Genomic DNA, 16934 nt, shown 5'->3' on the forward strand with positions numbered 1-16934 from the left:
ATTAATTCGTGTGATAAGAAAATTTTAGAACTACATTAATGGAGTTTTAAAGCTTAAATTGTTTTGTATAGGTATTGAAAAGAATGAAGGAGGGTAAAAAAGGAAGTTTAAATTTGAAGAGATGGGCATTTTTGTCATTCCATCATTATTATTATTAAGTTATAAAAAAAAGAAAAATGAAAACAATTTCTTCTTCTTCTTCTTCTTCTTCATTCTTCTAGAGAGAAACGACACACCCTCCTTCTATTCAAAAATCTCTTCCGCTGCCACATCTCTCTCTTTCTCTCCTTCAGACCGACGCCATCACCAAGCTCGACTCGTCGAACGACGTTTGCACGCCGACGGAACCTAGCCAACACCTTGCGTCTCTCTTTTGTGCGTCGGCCACGATGCACTCCAATCGCGACGTGACTTGCCGACGCCAAATCAGCCGCCGTCACACCATCCAACTCCCCGAACGAAAACTACCCCACGTCGAACCCTGCACAGGTCACGCAAAATTGAAGTTCTTGGGTCGATCTAAGTTTTCGGGTAAATTTTCGTTATTTTAGTTGGATTTCTTGAAGATTTTCGAGTACCCACTAAGTTTTGGCCTTGATTTTGTAATACCCATTACTTTTCATTGTTAGATTTGGAGTATTGGGAGGTTTTGCGCCGTTGTCTAGCCCTTTGAAAACTTGAAATTGGTCGTTTTGGCATAACTTAGGTAAGATTTTAAGTTTTTGAAGTTGTCCTTGAGTACCCATTTAATTTTCAGTGATAATATTGAATAATCCATGGTATTGGATGATAACTTTCGAAGTTTGATGGTAGTTATGGTTTTGAACATTGAAGTTTAAACTACTTTATTGAGTTCTTGTAAGTTTGGAGTAATTTTGTTGAGTTTTTTCTAGAGTTCTTGAATACCCATTAAGTTTAAGCGTTAAAATTGAATAGCCCATGATGGTAGATGCTTGTTTTTGAATTTGGAAATCGATAGGGTGCTGTCCATTGAGATTAAGGCTACTTTGATAAGTGTTGGTACGATTTTGGGTAATTTTGGTAAGTTTCATGAATACCCGTTTTAGCATGAACTTGATATTACCTATAAGGTTATGTATGAAAGTTTGAAGATTTGGAGGACTTAGAAACATTGATCAACACGTTTAAGGTTGTTTTAGACAAGTTTGGGTAAGTTCCAAAATTATGGCTCGTTAGATTGATATTAAGTTGTTAGTGGGTCTAAACCTCTAAGGTATGGATATAGGGTATAGGAGCATATTGTTTTAAAAGGCGACTTAATCTTGTTTGCTTGTGGCATTAGGAGTTTAAGTTGAGGTTTAAGGGTTCAAAAGTGAAATTTTAGCTTAAATTTAAGTATGTGATGAATGATACAAGTTAATAAGAAAAGTGAAGTTCGACCCATTGAACCATAAATAATTTGAGTTGGCTTGATGAGGTAGTTTAGAAATAGTTGTGATATCTCGATATGCAAAGATAACTGACGGTCATTGGTTGTTCTTTCACGCCAAGTTGAAGTGGGGAAAGCATATAACCCCATGGATCGAGTTACTGACAGTGAGTGGCTTAATTTTTGAGCATTCTTCGTATTTATACATATCATCTCATGATATAACTGAAAACTACCACGACTTAAGCTTTTATTACATATTTTCATTTATGTTAAAATAGTGTGTATAAGCATCGCATTTTAAGAATGTTTATGACTCAGATTTTATTAAATGGGTTTCTAGTTCTTGTTTCCTCTTATGCTCAAATGATATGTTTACTCATCGTGATTTTAAAAATGTGTATGGTTTGAACTTTATAAAATTGTGTTTCAAGTTTCGAGTGTACTTGGTTTTGATATATGTTTAACTAATGCTTATGGTGAACGAGAAGGTGATTTTCCCTAAGGCTACGTGAATGTGTTTTCGTAGCGCCATCTATGGTTGTCAGGGGGTTTCGGGGTTGGAAGAGGCCGTGACTGGAGATCCAAGAACTTGAACCTAGGTGAGGATGTGGATGGAGGATTGTGATATGGCTTCAGGCCTAGCTAACCCATAGTGGGTGGCTCTATGTGTACATAGGAGCGATATTGTTGTTACTGTGATAGGTGCTGAGTGTGTGTGAGCTCCGTTTGGCTGCGTGTTTCCTTTTGGAGATGGAGCATGTGTGAGCTATTCTCGGGCCGTATACTTATTATGCTATCATGGTTGGATTCGATTGGTTGGAGTTTGCCATCGTGGAGGGTATTAAAGATGTGTGAGCTAATTTTGGCCGTATGATTCTTTGTCATGTGCGAGCTATCTTTGGCTGTATTTTTAGATGCCTTGCCATGGTTGGATCGATTACAGGTTCATTGGGGACTGATGGCTATGAGTTAATGACGTTTTCAACCAATTTTTCATTATTAATACATATTTACAGTTTCTCTCTTCAAGCATGTTTTACGAACTTTACATCTATAAAACTTGCCACTCATTGAGTTTTATACTTACGTTTCAATGTTTTCTTCCCCCCAGGTAGCGATCAAGGGCCAAGCGTTGATTAAATACTCGTCATCGATTGTAGTCCTCTACTATTCTTTTGTATGTATATAGTTAATTTTTTTGTAATACATCAGGGAGTGGTTAGATTGTAGCGAGAGTAAAGTTAAGAACTCGTAATTTGGTGAGATCCCTCTTTTTGAATTATTTTTGTTCGACATATCTTATTAGAGTATGGTTGTTTGTCTGAAACTCTGGAACTATGGAACTATCTGGATAAGTGTGTGGTGAGACGCACTTGACGCGTTGTGATTTCTGTGGTTGTTTATACGTATATAGAAGTGCAAATTTCTCCCCTTTACAAGTTTGGCTAACTCATATTTTAGGGGAGGTGCTGCCAAAATTTTTATAGAATTCTTGAAAACCATTTTATCAATCATACCTTAAGAAAAGGGGGGAGGGGGTCGTTTAAAGTAATAAATTCACCACGATCTGAGTTAGAAGGGATCTTAGAATGGGGTGTGACAACCTAGATCATAACATCATACAGTCTGTATTGATTTGGACAATAATTTAACTTTTACCAGGATATCCCTAATGATATAAGGGACATGCCACCTGCGATCACATTAGATAGTATATTGCATCACTAGAGGATATGTACGAGACACAATAGTCTATCTGAGTTATACTTGCCAACTAATTCGTTAGAGCCTTGTAAGCATGTGACACAACGATTTAAAAATTGGTGGACCACGAGGCACGTGACTTACTTTGAGGATAACAGACACCATTTGGTGAGTAGTGCCATTCCTCCCCCTTCACAACCCAAACTACCCAAGAATCGAGGGAGCAACCTGGGTAGAAAACAAATTCGCTTGGTTGAGGCGATGGCTCCTACCCTCAAGGGGGAGGTGAAGGAGCATGAAGATAAGAGCGATAGAAACAAAAGCGATCATCATTGAAAGAGACATTTGAAGAAAGCGAAGGTATCGGGTGATGATCGGGCGGAAGGGGTTCAAGTGTTATGGAGTCCCTGATGTTCCACTACTGGTTTGCACATTTTCCTTTCTTATTTCATTTGTTCATCTTCTTAATGAATGATTTATTAATTGTTTACTTCTGTAGTCACCTTTGAACGATCATCTTGAAGGACTTATAGAGCTAGGCAGCAATGAATCTTTGACGACGCCTCATGCAGTTGATTCAGCCATTGAGAAAGTTGGTACCACGAAGATTCCCTTGCTATACCAGCTAAATAGTCGTTACGTCTATCTGTTCTTCTCGAGGAGATTCGTCGAGACTAGATGAAAGTGGGAGGAAAATACATTGAGAGTCTTCCATGTAAAAAAGATGCTTGTCCTAAAGCAACTTTACAGAAGATCAAATCGACACATGCTCCTCTTAAGATTTTTGAGCCGCCTTTAGACGCTTCTAAGAGATAGATGATGAGAAACCTTGAGCCTTTTCAGTGGGTTAGTGAAAAGGTGGTTTCAAACTTCTACAAAACAACCTTATGTATATGGGAGGATATTCAAGATAAGATCATGACTCCTTTTGAATATATCCTAAGACTTAGGCCAGAAATAGCAACGGTTCTCTTGGGGATTGCAAAAATCCATGCAGACGGCTTGACTCCTCTTGAAGAGTATCTGAATAGTTACTTTAAGAGGGTAGGTAATTTCAATGATGTACAATTTTCATATTTTGCACAGTCGTTGTCAATAGAAAAAGTCGTCAATTAGATGAGAAGACATTTGCCATTAACGAAGCTTTAACTTTGATGAACCAACTACGAAGGGATGTCAAAGTCATTTAGGAGAGAGTTGCACAATTATCTTTAGAAAAAAGAAACTAGAGAGGAGACTTCAAAGCATAAATGTTGAGTCTGAACAACTGTCGATCTTATCTTGTGAGAAAACAGAGGCCATAGACTAGCAAGAATTAGAAGTTGCTAAGCTCCAGAATGAAGTCAACACCCTTGAAAGCACCCTGCTATTATCGAAGAAGCGATCGAGGCCCTAGCTACGGTTCACAAGAGCATGGAAGCTGCATGTGAAGAATTTCAAAAACTTCAAGTGGAAGCTTTGATTTTGCCCTTTCCCCCCCATTTTTTTTGGTTGCAATCCTTGTAAATGTAAAAGTTTTGTTGAATGATAATGCAATTTTTTAATTCTAGTATGATTGCTTTTTTAATTTTATTTTGCATTGCTTCCATATGAGATGATAATGAAACATAATTTTTTTATTTTACGTGTGACTGAACTTAAAGTGAACTTTAAATTGCCTATGTACCCTTTTTATAACATAGGGATCAAGTCATAACGTAGTTCAACGAATTTTTTTTACATAACTAGATTAGGCATAAAACTTCTTGAGAAATTTTCCATTGATTGGGCCAATTAGTAATCCATTTTGATTGATGATTTTGTATGCTCCATTCGTGAAAACTTCTTTGACAATGTAGGGTCCGTCATATTTAGGTAAGAACTTATTCTCCGTATGCCTTGTCATGATGATAGGTTTTCTAATTGCAAGCACTAAATCACCAACTTGAAATGATTGGAGCTTTACATATTTATCAAAAGCCGTAGACATTCGTGCTTGATAACATTCTAGTGCTTCTTGAGCTTTTAGTCTCTTTTCGTCTAGTGCTTCTAACTTTTGAAGGCATAATTTAGCATTGTCTTAATTAGTTAGTCCTTCCAGAATTACCATTATTAAGGATGGAAGTTCTCTTTCTAATGTGAGTACTGCTTCAATGCTGTAAACCAAAGAATAAGGTGTGTAGCCACCTAATTTTGTTCGACCTTTTTTAAAATTCATTTAATTGCTAGATTAATTCTTGCCTTAATTTGGCTTATTTTTTATTTTGTGATTAACTACCTTTTTCTTAGAAAAGAGTGTTTTTTAATTACTTTTAAAGTTTTGTGGGTAATTTGATTAGAGTAACTAGATCAATTAGTTAGTCTAAGGTATGTGGAGAAATACCAAATATGGTAACTTTTTTGGATTTGATTTTGGTTATTAAAGGCTCCATGCCATTTTGATATGAATGCTAAAGTTGATATTATTTTCAAATGCAAAAAATCCCACCATTTTAAATTTTTAGCCATTTGAAGAAATGATTTTGGCTACAAATAATTTGTTCTTCTTCATAGACACAACATAAAGAAAAGGCCACACAAAAAAATCCTAGAAATTTTTACAATCTTCATATCTCTCTTCTTCATCTAAATCTCTAACTTCCATACTCCTTACTTCTTTTAACCTTCGTACCTTCTTTAAGAAAAAAAAAATATACAACATCCATTTTATCTTATCTTCTAGCAATCCCCAAATCTTCATTTCTCTCTATAATGCAAAGAATCTAACACACAAAAAACTTTAACTTAGTTGAAAGTGTATGGTAGGGTTTTGGTCCCAATGATCCACACCTCAACAACAAGTGAGTTTAGTATGTTGAGATTTCAACTTTTATTTCTTTTCCTTTTCCTCTTCTTCTTATTATTTTGTTTATTTTCCTTCAAAGTTTTTTTTATTTTTCATTATTCTTACTATTTTAATTATTTTATTTATCTTTCTTAATCTTCCATGATGCAAAAAAAAAAAAGAAAAAGAAAAAAAAAAAAAAGAAAAAGAAAGACTAAATGATTAAATATTTGCTTATTATTATTGTTCTTATTTCTCTACTTTTATTTCTCTTATAATTATTTATTTATTATCTTGTGAACTTCTCTTTTATAGTTTTTTATTTATTTATTACATAATTTTTAATACCTTGTTGTTATCTATTTTTTATTTATTATTATGTCTTTCCTTTATTAATTTATTCTTAAGCTTTATTTTCTATACATTGTTTCTTTTCTTTTTTATACATAATTAGCATTTTTATTTATTTAATTCTTCTTTCTTTTTATAGCATTTATTATTGCTTCATTACTATTTTCTCATGATTATTGTTTCTTTAATATTTTGCTCACCTTGATTATTGCTTTTTTTAATATGTTCTTGTCTTTTATATATTATTCTTTTCCTTCTTTTGTGATCAACTTAATATGTTATTACTAATGATTGTTTAAATTTGTTAACATTTTAAATTATTTTTCTTTAAAAATATCCGACGATGGAATCTAGGAAATTTGAAGTCCAATTCCTTAAAATTCTTGAGGTGAGGAAATTGATTATTTGGAAGTTCGAGATCGATCTCCAATATATTTTTATTAAAATCGCAATATGTTATTTTATGTTTGCATAATTTATTATGACACTTTTTTATTCTTGTTTATTTATACTTTCTAAGCCTCATTTTGTTTCCTATTTTAAAATTTTCAACTCTTTGTAATTAAAATTTCTCAATGTTTTAAAATCTTTCTAAAGTAAAATTATCCAAGTTTTAAAATCTTGCACAAAACTCTTTTTCTAAATCATTTAGAATTTTTTTTTAAAGTTATAAGGTCTACTAATCAATCTTTCCTAATAACTTATACCGTTTTCTATAAACGAAATCCTACGACGGAATCGACGGAATCTAGAAAATTTGGAAGTTCAATTTTCTAGAACTCTTGAGGTGAGGGATCACATCTTTGGGAGTCCAAGATTTGATCCCAAGAATAAATGATTTTAATTAATGTTTTAAAAAAATCTCTTTATTAGAAGGCTATACCTATGACGGATTTTGAGAAATTGTACTAATTTCTCATTTTCTTGAGGTGAGAAGATTTTCTTCAATATAGTCTAATTGATGGAATGCTCTCCACTTATTTTATGAGATCATTGCTTCAAACATTGGAGTAATGAGGGATAAAATAAGACATTAGTTTTAAAAAAAATTAAAGAATATTTTCAATTCAAGATTTGTAATTTGGCCACTGTTTTCTAAATGGGTGTTGTGGGGTGCTAACACCTTCCTCATGCACAAATGACTCCCGAACTCAACTCTAGTTTTCACAGACCATTTTTTTAATGATTTTATTTAAAAGGTTTTTACTATATTTCGACGTCCAATCACATCATAAAAAAGACTGGTGGTAACTCCTTTTTTATTTTAAAAACCAACCAATTTTGAGGATGTCGGCCGCTCCACATCGTCTTGGGCACATGGCGACAACTTGGCGACTCAACAGGGGACATGAGGCTCTACCTCGAGAGTTTGACCATTTTCTTCTTTATCTTGAATTATTTTATTCCTTAAGTTTTATTTTAAATTTATTGTGTGTAGTTATTGTATATTTTATTATTGCACACACAATCGCAAGCCTCCTACCCGGACTTTTACCTCATAGGATTAGAATTGAGGACAAAGTAGTGTTGATCTTCGAGGAGCTTACACTCCTGTGTAGGCACACGAAAAATACTCACTCAAGTTAGTCATTGTCATGTACGACTTTTGACCAATTTGAGAACCTCTTTGTATAGGACTTTAGAGCAAACCTCACTTTGTTTGGAGCCTTTTATTTTGACTTTATTTAAAAACTATTGTTTTGCTCCACACACTATCACAAGCCTCCTATCCGGGCTTTACTTCATAAGATTGGAATTGAGGATGGAATAGTGTTGACCTTCGAGAAGCTTATGCCTCCTCAAGGCACACGAAAAATTATCACTCGACTAGTCAATTCGATGTATGACTTTGACAAATTTGAGAACCTTGATTATCTAAGGCTTTTAAAATTAATCTCACTTTTAAAACTTTTATGTAATATTCTAGTGTATTACAACACACATGCATTTACACATGGTAGTTTTTTTTTTTTTAATTTTATTGATTCTTTATTTGTGTTGGTTCAACTCTCACAATTGCATAATTTTTTTTTAGTAAAAACTAACAATATTTTGTTTGCCAATTTTAATTTTTTTAATCAATTAACATCTTAGTAATTCTGTTAGAGTTTTGTAAAGTTTTTTCATGTTTTGAAAAAATATATTTTAAAGAGAATTCAAGAACTTTTCTTCATATGTTTCAAAGATTGAACAACATTTTTTATAAAAAAAGTTTTTAAAAAACACATTTATCCAACTATATTTTCTAAAAAGAATATATATTCAGTAATAATTAGTATCATTTAAGGATTTTTTTTGTAATATATTAATTATTTAAATATAGATAAAAACAACCATGTCAGAAATAAATAAATTTAGCATTAAAATTTCAAACTTTGAGAATGATTTATTTGAAATACTAGAAAAATATGATCAAATATGTAAAAAAAAATTTTCAAAAAAAAAAAAAAAAAAAAAACAAAACAATACCTATCGTGTAACTTTCAGTTTTGTTTCTTCAATTTATTTTTGTGAAACAACATGCATATTATTTTCTTATTAAATCTTGAATATTTTGAAAGTTATTTTAAAAGGGGAAAATATTTGAAAGTAAAAAAAAAAAAAGTAATCAAAGAAAATAATGAAAATGTTTTAACTTTTTTTCAATTTTCTTAAAATAAATTTGACATTTATTTGATATCCATCAAGCATATTTGACTAATTAATTAATCAAAAGAGAGAAACTCTCAAATCACTGTATGCTTAGAATAATTGATTAATTTTGACAGCTTTTGTGGTGAGTTTTATTTATTAACTTTTTCATCTCATATAACCACATTGTTATCCATTTTTTCTTGTTAAAAATTGCATTTAGTAAAATATTGTGATTTCTTTGCAAGAAGTTACACTTTATTAAGGTATTTTTGTTGCCTCATTTAATAAATAACTAATAATGTTTTAATGTTAATGACTTAAAGAGTGAAAATATTTGTCAAAAATAATTTATTTGTTAGAAAGAAATATATCATGGAGAGTATTATATTATGCTATTATTTTATCATTATTTTTTTAACTTGCATGATTTAGCTCTAAGAGTCCTTTCATTATTGTGCATTATAATCATATGTTTATAAACGTACTTGTATGTATGTTATAAACTATTGATTAGTATTTTGTTTAAAAATCTCATTAGTCATAGCATTTAACTATTTCTTCTTGAAAATGTTAGTAAGTTATATTCACTTTAGAATGATGATTATTGGATTGTTGATGAAATTTCATATGTATAAACCTCGCGCTAGTAAATAACTTCAAATAATTTATAACCATTCTCTCTCTTTAGAAAGATAAAAAAAGTCAAAGATTTTACAAATAGTTGAAAAGATTTCCACCCCTCATTCATTATTCGTCGAGGTCATGGAAGAGTATTCCCAACCAAGTGCAAGTAATCAAAAAGATTGTGTCAAAGTGTTAAAAGGACAAGTGACAAAGGTTTTAAAGTCCTTCAATTAAAGATAGATCAGTAGCAAGGACATTCAAACAAGTGATATTAGTAAAATCAAGCTCCAGATGATGTTTCTCCTTACCCGCATGCTCTTTCTTCTAAAAAGCTATTAGATTCATCATTGGTAGACTTAAGGGCATACCTGACACAAGATTGTGGTCGAGCTCCAAACCAAATGAGCCATTTGAATGACTTTAACTAGTTTCTATGACAATCGAGAAAACCAACAAGAAGACCTTTGAAGACACAAATCTAGAAGGAAGATTATATCAAGGTTTTTAGAAGAAAGATTTGGTGTAATAGAGAATAGTAACATTTATGAAGGCATTGAGGTGACAAACTATGTATAGTCTCAGACATCATCGTTACTCCACTCAATTTCAAGATGCCAAAATTTGAAAGTATAATGGGACAACTACCTTAATAGCCATTCCATCATGTACGACTGAAGGATGTCAGTCCACTTCCATGATGACAAAATTTTTTAGTCACCACTTTCAAGAGCGCCTAATTTGACACTATTTGGTCTTGTGATAAGGAACATATTCTTCATTAGGTATGAGATATGATGAAGGTGCTACAAAGGTGTCAACCCTAGTTGAGATGTTTTGGTGTGCCTACTGATCCCATCACTCTTTTTTAACTGTTTGCTCATAAAAAGATAGCCTAATTGGCTTAGTTGCTCATTGGTACATGTAGTTGGATATCTCTCAAGTGAAAAAGTTTTGAAATAGCACAAGGACATTATTAATTTGGCCTCATACCATTTATATCTTCAGTGTATAAAAAAGAAGGCATTGGCCACTTTTAAGGAATATGCTTAAAGATGTAAAGATAGTCGATCAGGGGCAACCTTCAGTTGATTGAGTAAGGATATTAATGTCACCAGTGTTTTATAAGCGTTATGAATATTACATACTTCTATAAAATGGCTCTTACATTATGACAATGAGAGAAAGACTTGTGAGCGAATTTTAAAAGAGAAAGGATTACAAAGGATGTAGAAGTAGAAGTTAGCATCATTAAAAGCAATTCCACTAAAAGAAAAGATGAAGTGCATGAGGTCAGCTCGGGACAGAGCATTATCAGCCATGTGTCACTACCATCATTTAAACAGGTGATCTATGAAGAGGAAAAGTCAAATAAACGAAGCAAAGAAATGACAACAAAGTACTTGACCCTATCGTTTTTAGTTTTGAAATTCAATCTGATGAGTTGGTTTTTCCATGCTTGCAAAATTTGGAGCATCTCAATTGGAAAAAATAACTACCTAAGATTACAAGAGAAATGAGAGATTATTTTCTATTGGAATAGGGCAAGACCTTTGTAATAGGGATGCCTTTTAATGTCTTTTTGACTTGGATGACGTCTTGACAATCGCATGTGTTCTATTCTCCATGATAAAATGGATTGTTGGTTTAAATGTTTTTTCAAGATTATATTTATCCTCCCTATTTGTCTAACATGGAAGAAAATATATGATATTAGTGAGGACTTTGACATCAAATTTAAGGTTGGATTTCAAATCTCCATCTCTTATTCATGAGGAGAGGAATTAAAATATGCTGTGCTTGAGACATTGAAATAGAGAACAAGAGGATTGTTCAACTAACAAGCCAAAATTTTATTTTGGAAGTGACTATGTTGCAGGATATCTGATAATCATCGTTGTTGCTCGTAAAATGAATTTAACAGGAGTTTTCCTATTTTTATCAAAGACCATTTGGGGTAGTCTCCCCTAATTTAATATATAAGGTGAGACTAGCTTTCTTTATCGAAGTCCAAGAATCGTCCATCTGAGTAAGCCTGCATTGCAACACACAAGATGTTTGTCATCGTTACTTGCAAAAGAGAGCCAATTTCTAAGAAAATTCACTCTTTGGAGATTATAAGACCCTTTAAAGCTTTTCACTTATGAAGAGTTTTAAGATTGAAGGACTTTAAGATAAAGATCTAAGTTACAAAATTACTAACTTTAATAGACCTACTTATTTACCCTTGGTCTTGACGACTAGAGATGGTGTTTTATTTGGGAAATAATTACTCCAAGGAGATTTTTAAGGCAATTTAGAAGCTGGATTACAACTCAAGTTCATGATACCTAAGTGCGAGTTTTTGTTGAAAAATAAACCAACTATTTTGTATGCTTTGACTCGTTTTCTTCTTTTGAAAAGAATCTAGAGAATGTTTTTTTAAAAAAAGAAAACTATATTAAAATAAGCATGTCTTAGTGAGCATATACATGCATGATCATGAATAACATTTATCTTTTTGTTTTTAGCTGTGGTGGCGCTTGTTTATCCCCGGCCCCCAGCGTTTTATTTTGTCATGTGACGTTTGTTTAGACCTGGCCCTTACACTTTTTGCTGTGGAGGTGCTTGTTTGTCCCTGGCCCCCAGTGCTTTATTTTTGCTGTGATGACGCTTGTTTATCCTTGGCCTCCAGCGTTTTATTTTTCCATGTGGTGCTTGTTTATCCCTGGCCCTTAACACTTTTTGCTATGGAGACGCTTGTTTATCTCTAGCCCCAGACGTTTTATTTCTGATGTGATGATGCTTGTTCATCACTGGCCTCCAACATTTTATTTTGTCATATGCCGCTTGTTTATCTCTGGCCCTTGACACTTTTTGCTGTGGAGGCACTTGTTTATCCCTGACCTCCAACGTTTTATTTTTGCTGTGATGGTGCTTGTTTATCTTTAGCCTACATCGTTTTATTTTGTCACTTGACGCTTATTTACCCCTTGCCTTTGACACTTTTTGCTGTGGAGGTGCTTGTTTATCCATGACGTCCAACATTTTATTTTTGCTGTAATGATGCTTGTTTATCCATGGCCTCCAGCGTTTTATTTTGACATGTGGTGCTTGTTTATTCATAACCCTTAACACTTTTTGTTGTGGAGGTGTTTGTTTATCTCTGGCCCCTAACAATTTATTTTTTGTTGTGGAGGAGCTTGTTTATCCCTCGCCCTCAGCGTTTTATTTTTGCTGCGATGACACTTGTTTATCCCTGGCCTCCAGCGTCTTTGTCTTCTCAAGATGTGCTTGTTTATCCTTGACCCTGGACACTATTAATATGTTGAAAGTATTTTATTTTAACAAAATGGTGGCTATGCCTTCGTCCACTTTCTAATCTGAGAAAGTTCTACGAAGGAGAAAGTGGTACGAAAGGGGGCATGTTGTAGCCACCTAATTTTGTCCAGCCTGATTTAAAATAAATTTAATTGCTAGATTAATTATTGCCTTAATTTGACTTATTTTTTATTTTGTGATTAATTACCTTTTTCTTAAAAAAGAGTGTTTTTTAATTACTTTTAAAGTTTTGTGGGTAATTTGATTAGAGTAACTAGATCAATTAGTTAGTCTAAGGTATGTGGAGAAATACCAAATATGGTAACTTTTTTGGATTTGATTTTGGTTATTAAAGGCTCCATGGCATTTTGATATGAATGCTAAAGTTGATATTATTTTTAAATGCAAAAAATCTCACCATTTTAAATTTTTAGCCATTTGAAGAAATGATTTTGGCTACAAATAATTTGTTCTTCTTCATAGACACAACATAAAGAAAAGGCCACACAAAAAAATCCTAGAAATTTTTACAATCTTCATATCATCTCTTCTTCATCTAAATCTCTAACTTCCATACACCTTACTTCTTTTAACCTTCATACCTTCTTAAAAAAAAAAAAAATATACAACATCCATTTTATCTTATCTTCTAGCAACCCCCAAATCTTCATCCCTCTCTACAATGCAAAAAATCCAACACACAAAAAAACTTTAATTTAGTTGAAAGTGTATGGTAGGGTTTTGGTCCCAATGATCCACACTTCAACAACAAGTGAGTTTAGTATGTTGAGATTTCAACTTTTATTTCTTTTCTTTTTCCTCTTCTTATTATTTTGTTTATTTTTCTTCAAAGTTTTTTATTTTTCATTATTCTTACTATTTTAATTATTTTATTTATCTTTCTTCAATCTTCCATGATGTAAAAAAAAAAAAGAATAAAGAAAAGAAAAAGAAAGTCTAAATGATTAAATATTTGTCTATTATTATTGTTCTTATTTCTCTACTTTTATTTCTCTTATAATTATTTATTTATTATCTTGTGAACTTCTCTTTTATAGTTTTTATTTATTTATTATATTTCTTCATACCTTGTTGTTAGGAAAATTTTCGAAATGTAACAAAATACCAAACTATTTACGCCTGTGTAACAAAGCCCATAAAGTTAACCATTTTTTAAATATTCCAGGTTTGCTCTTTCATCTTTCATCTTCCTCGTGCGATTCTTTCATCATTTTTCTTCTTTCCTCTTCTTTTTTTTTCTGCGATTTCTTTCCATCATCTTTTTTATTTTTCAATTATGTATTTACACGTTTAATCTGTCTTCCTTATTTTCCTCTTCTTTTTTCGATTTCTTTCCATCGTCTTTCTACTTTTTCTTTTCTTTTTTTCACTGCAATTTCTTTCCATTGTCTTTCTTCTTTTCCTCTTTTTTTTTACGTTGTTTACATTTGGTTAACCAAATCTAAATGACTGTGTACAAAAAATAGCAAAATCTAAAAGATCGTGTATAAAGAATCTTGAAAAAAAAATCATTTAGATTGGAGTAGCAAAATGTAAACTATCGTGTAAAAAAGTAAACAATCGTGTAAAAAAACAAAATATCGTGTATAAAGAATCTTGAAAAAAAATCATTTAGATTGGAGTAGCCAAATGTAAACTATCGTGTAAAAAAGTAAACAATCGTGTAAAAAAACAAAAGATCGTGTATAAAGAATCTTGAAAAAAAATTATTTAGATTGGAGTAGCCAAATGTAAACGATCGTTTAAAAAAAGTAAATGATCGTATAAAAAAAATAAAAGACCATGTATAAAGAATCTTGAAAAAAAAAATCATTTGGATTGGAGTAGCCAATGTAAACAATCGTGTAAAGAAAATAAATCATCGTTTAGAGAAATCTAAACGATCATGTACCAGAAGAATTTAAAAAAATCATTTAGATTTTGGTCACCAAATCTAAATGATCAAATCTAAACGATCGTGTAACCAAGGTAACCAAATTAAACGATAGTGTAAAAAAAAATAAAAGATCAGAATCTTGAAAAAATATCATTTGGACTGAAGCAGCCAAATATAAACGATCGTGTAAAAGAAATAAATTATCATTTAGAGAAATTTAAATGATCGTGTACCAAAAGAATTAAAAAAATTGTGTACCAAATTTTGAAAAAAAAATCATTTAGATTTGGGTCCCCAGATCTAAACGATCGTGTAACCAAATTTAAACATAACTAAATTAAACGACCGTTTAACAAAATTAAATGATGGAATTGAAAAGATAAATTGTAGTTATATCTAAACGATCACTTACCAAACAATAACCAAATCTAAACGACGCAAATATATTCCACGCGGGTTGTTGATGGCACATTTTTGGTATTTTACATGGTGGGCCTCTGAGCTTTTTCTATTTTCGGAATTGTTCTATAAATTGTAAATATTTTACTGTTTTTTTATATTTTTGAAAATACCCCTTGTTGTTATCTATTTTTTATTTATTATTATGTCTTTCCTTTATTAATTTATTCTTATGCTTTATTTTCTATATATTGTTTCTTTTTTTTTATACATAATTAACATTTTTATTTATATAATTCTTTTTTATAGCATTTATTATTGCTTCATTAATATTTTCTCATGATTATTGTTTCTTTAATATTTTTCTCACCTTAATTATTGCTTCTTTAATATGTTATTGTCTTTTATATATTATTTTTTTTCCTTCTTTTGTGATCAACTTAAAATGTTATTACTAATAATTGTTTAAATTTGTTAACATTTTAAATTATTTTTCTTTAAAAATATCTGACGATGGAATCAAAGAAATTTGGGAGCCCAATTTCTTAGAATTCTTGAGGTGAGGAAATTGATTCATTGAAGTTCGAGATCAATCTCCAATATGTTTTTATTAAAATCTCAATATGTTATTTTATGTTTGCATAATTTATTATGACACTTCTTTACTCTTGTTTATTTATACTTTCTAAGCCTCATTTTATTTCCTATTTAAAATTTTCAACTCTTTGTAATTAAAATTCTCAATGTTTTAAAATCTTTCTAAATTAAAATTATGCAAGTTTTAAAATCTTACAAAACTTTTTTTCTAAATCATTTAGATTTTTTTTCTTTTAAAGTTATAATTTTTTTTTTTAATTTTTCAAATGTTCAAAATTTAATCTATGATTTCATAAGGTTTACTAATCAATCTTTCCCAATAATTTATACCGTTTTCCCTAAACGAAATCCTACGACGGAATCTAAGAAATTTGGGAGTCCGATTTTCTAGAACTTTTGAGGTAAGGGATCACATCTTTGGGAGTCCAAGATTTGATCCCAAGAATAAATGATTTTGATCAATGTTTTAAAAAAAAATATCTTTATTAGAAAGCTATTCCTATGACGGATTTTGAGAAATTGTACAAATTTTTCACTTTCTTGAGGTGAGAAGATCGGTGAAAAGTCTTCCATGCTCCAAATATTCTATAATGGGTTGATGCCAGTCTTTTTCATTAATTGCATACATAGATATCACATGAGTTTCTTCATATTGACATTCAATTGATGACATGATCCACTTTTGGCAAAGGAAAACATTTATCGGTACGTCTTCTGAGACTGTTAAAACAATGGTGAAGTTTGCAAGCACATTAACTTTCTTATTTTCTAATCTCGGTATATGCTCCAATATTATGCCGTCAAATCCGTGCATTAATCTTCAAGCATAAACGAAGTAAGGCTTCAAATCTTGATGCTTTACCTCATACTGATATGAGAGCTGATTTATAATTAACTTCGAATTGTCGAATATTTTTATGTACTTTATCCTAAATTCTGAAGCCATTTACAAGTCAATGATTAAGGCTTGGTACTCAGCAGCATTATTTGAACAAAATTCACTGAGTGTGAAGCTATATGGCAACATGTATTTCTCGAAAGAGATGAAGACAATGCCGACACTAGCTTCACTTCTTCGTGCCACACCATCAAAGAACATGGTCTAAGGCTCCATGCTTTCAACAAATAATACTTCTTCATCAGGTAAGTTATCACATAATTTCCAATTTGATGGAACTGGATGATCAACCAGGAAATCTTCTAATGCTTGACCATTTACTGATTTTTGGGGGATA

General features: G+C 31.6%; 1 long non-coding RNA gene across 1 annotated transcript; it reads left to right on the plus strand.

The window, feature by feature from the left end:
• The first annotated feature begins 209 nt into the window (after window positions 1-209).
• Window positions 210-2773, plus strand: LOC107991565 (uncharacterized). The gene is made up of 3 exons (XR_001763745.2): window positions 210-531; window positions 630-706; window positions 2505-2773. It is a non-coding gene; the product is annotated as an uncharacterized LOC107991565 (long non-coding RNA).
• The last annotated feature ends 14161 nt before the right edge of the window (window positions 2774-16934 follow it).

The sequence above is a fragment of the Cucumis melo genome, chromosome 8, assembly GCF_025177605.1.
Source record: "Cucumis melo cultivar AY chromosome 8, USDA_Cmelo_AY_1.0, whole genome shotgun sequence".
NCBI classification, from domain to species: Eukaryota; Viridiplantae; Streptophyta; class Magnoliopsida; order Cucurbitales; family Cucurbitaceae; genus Cucumis; species Cucumis melo.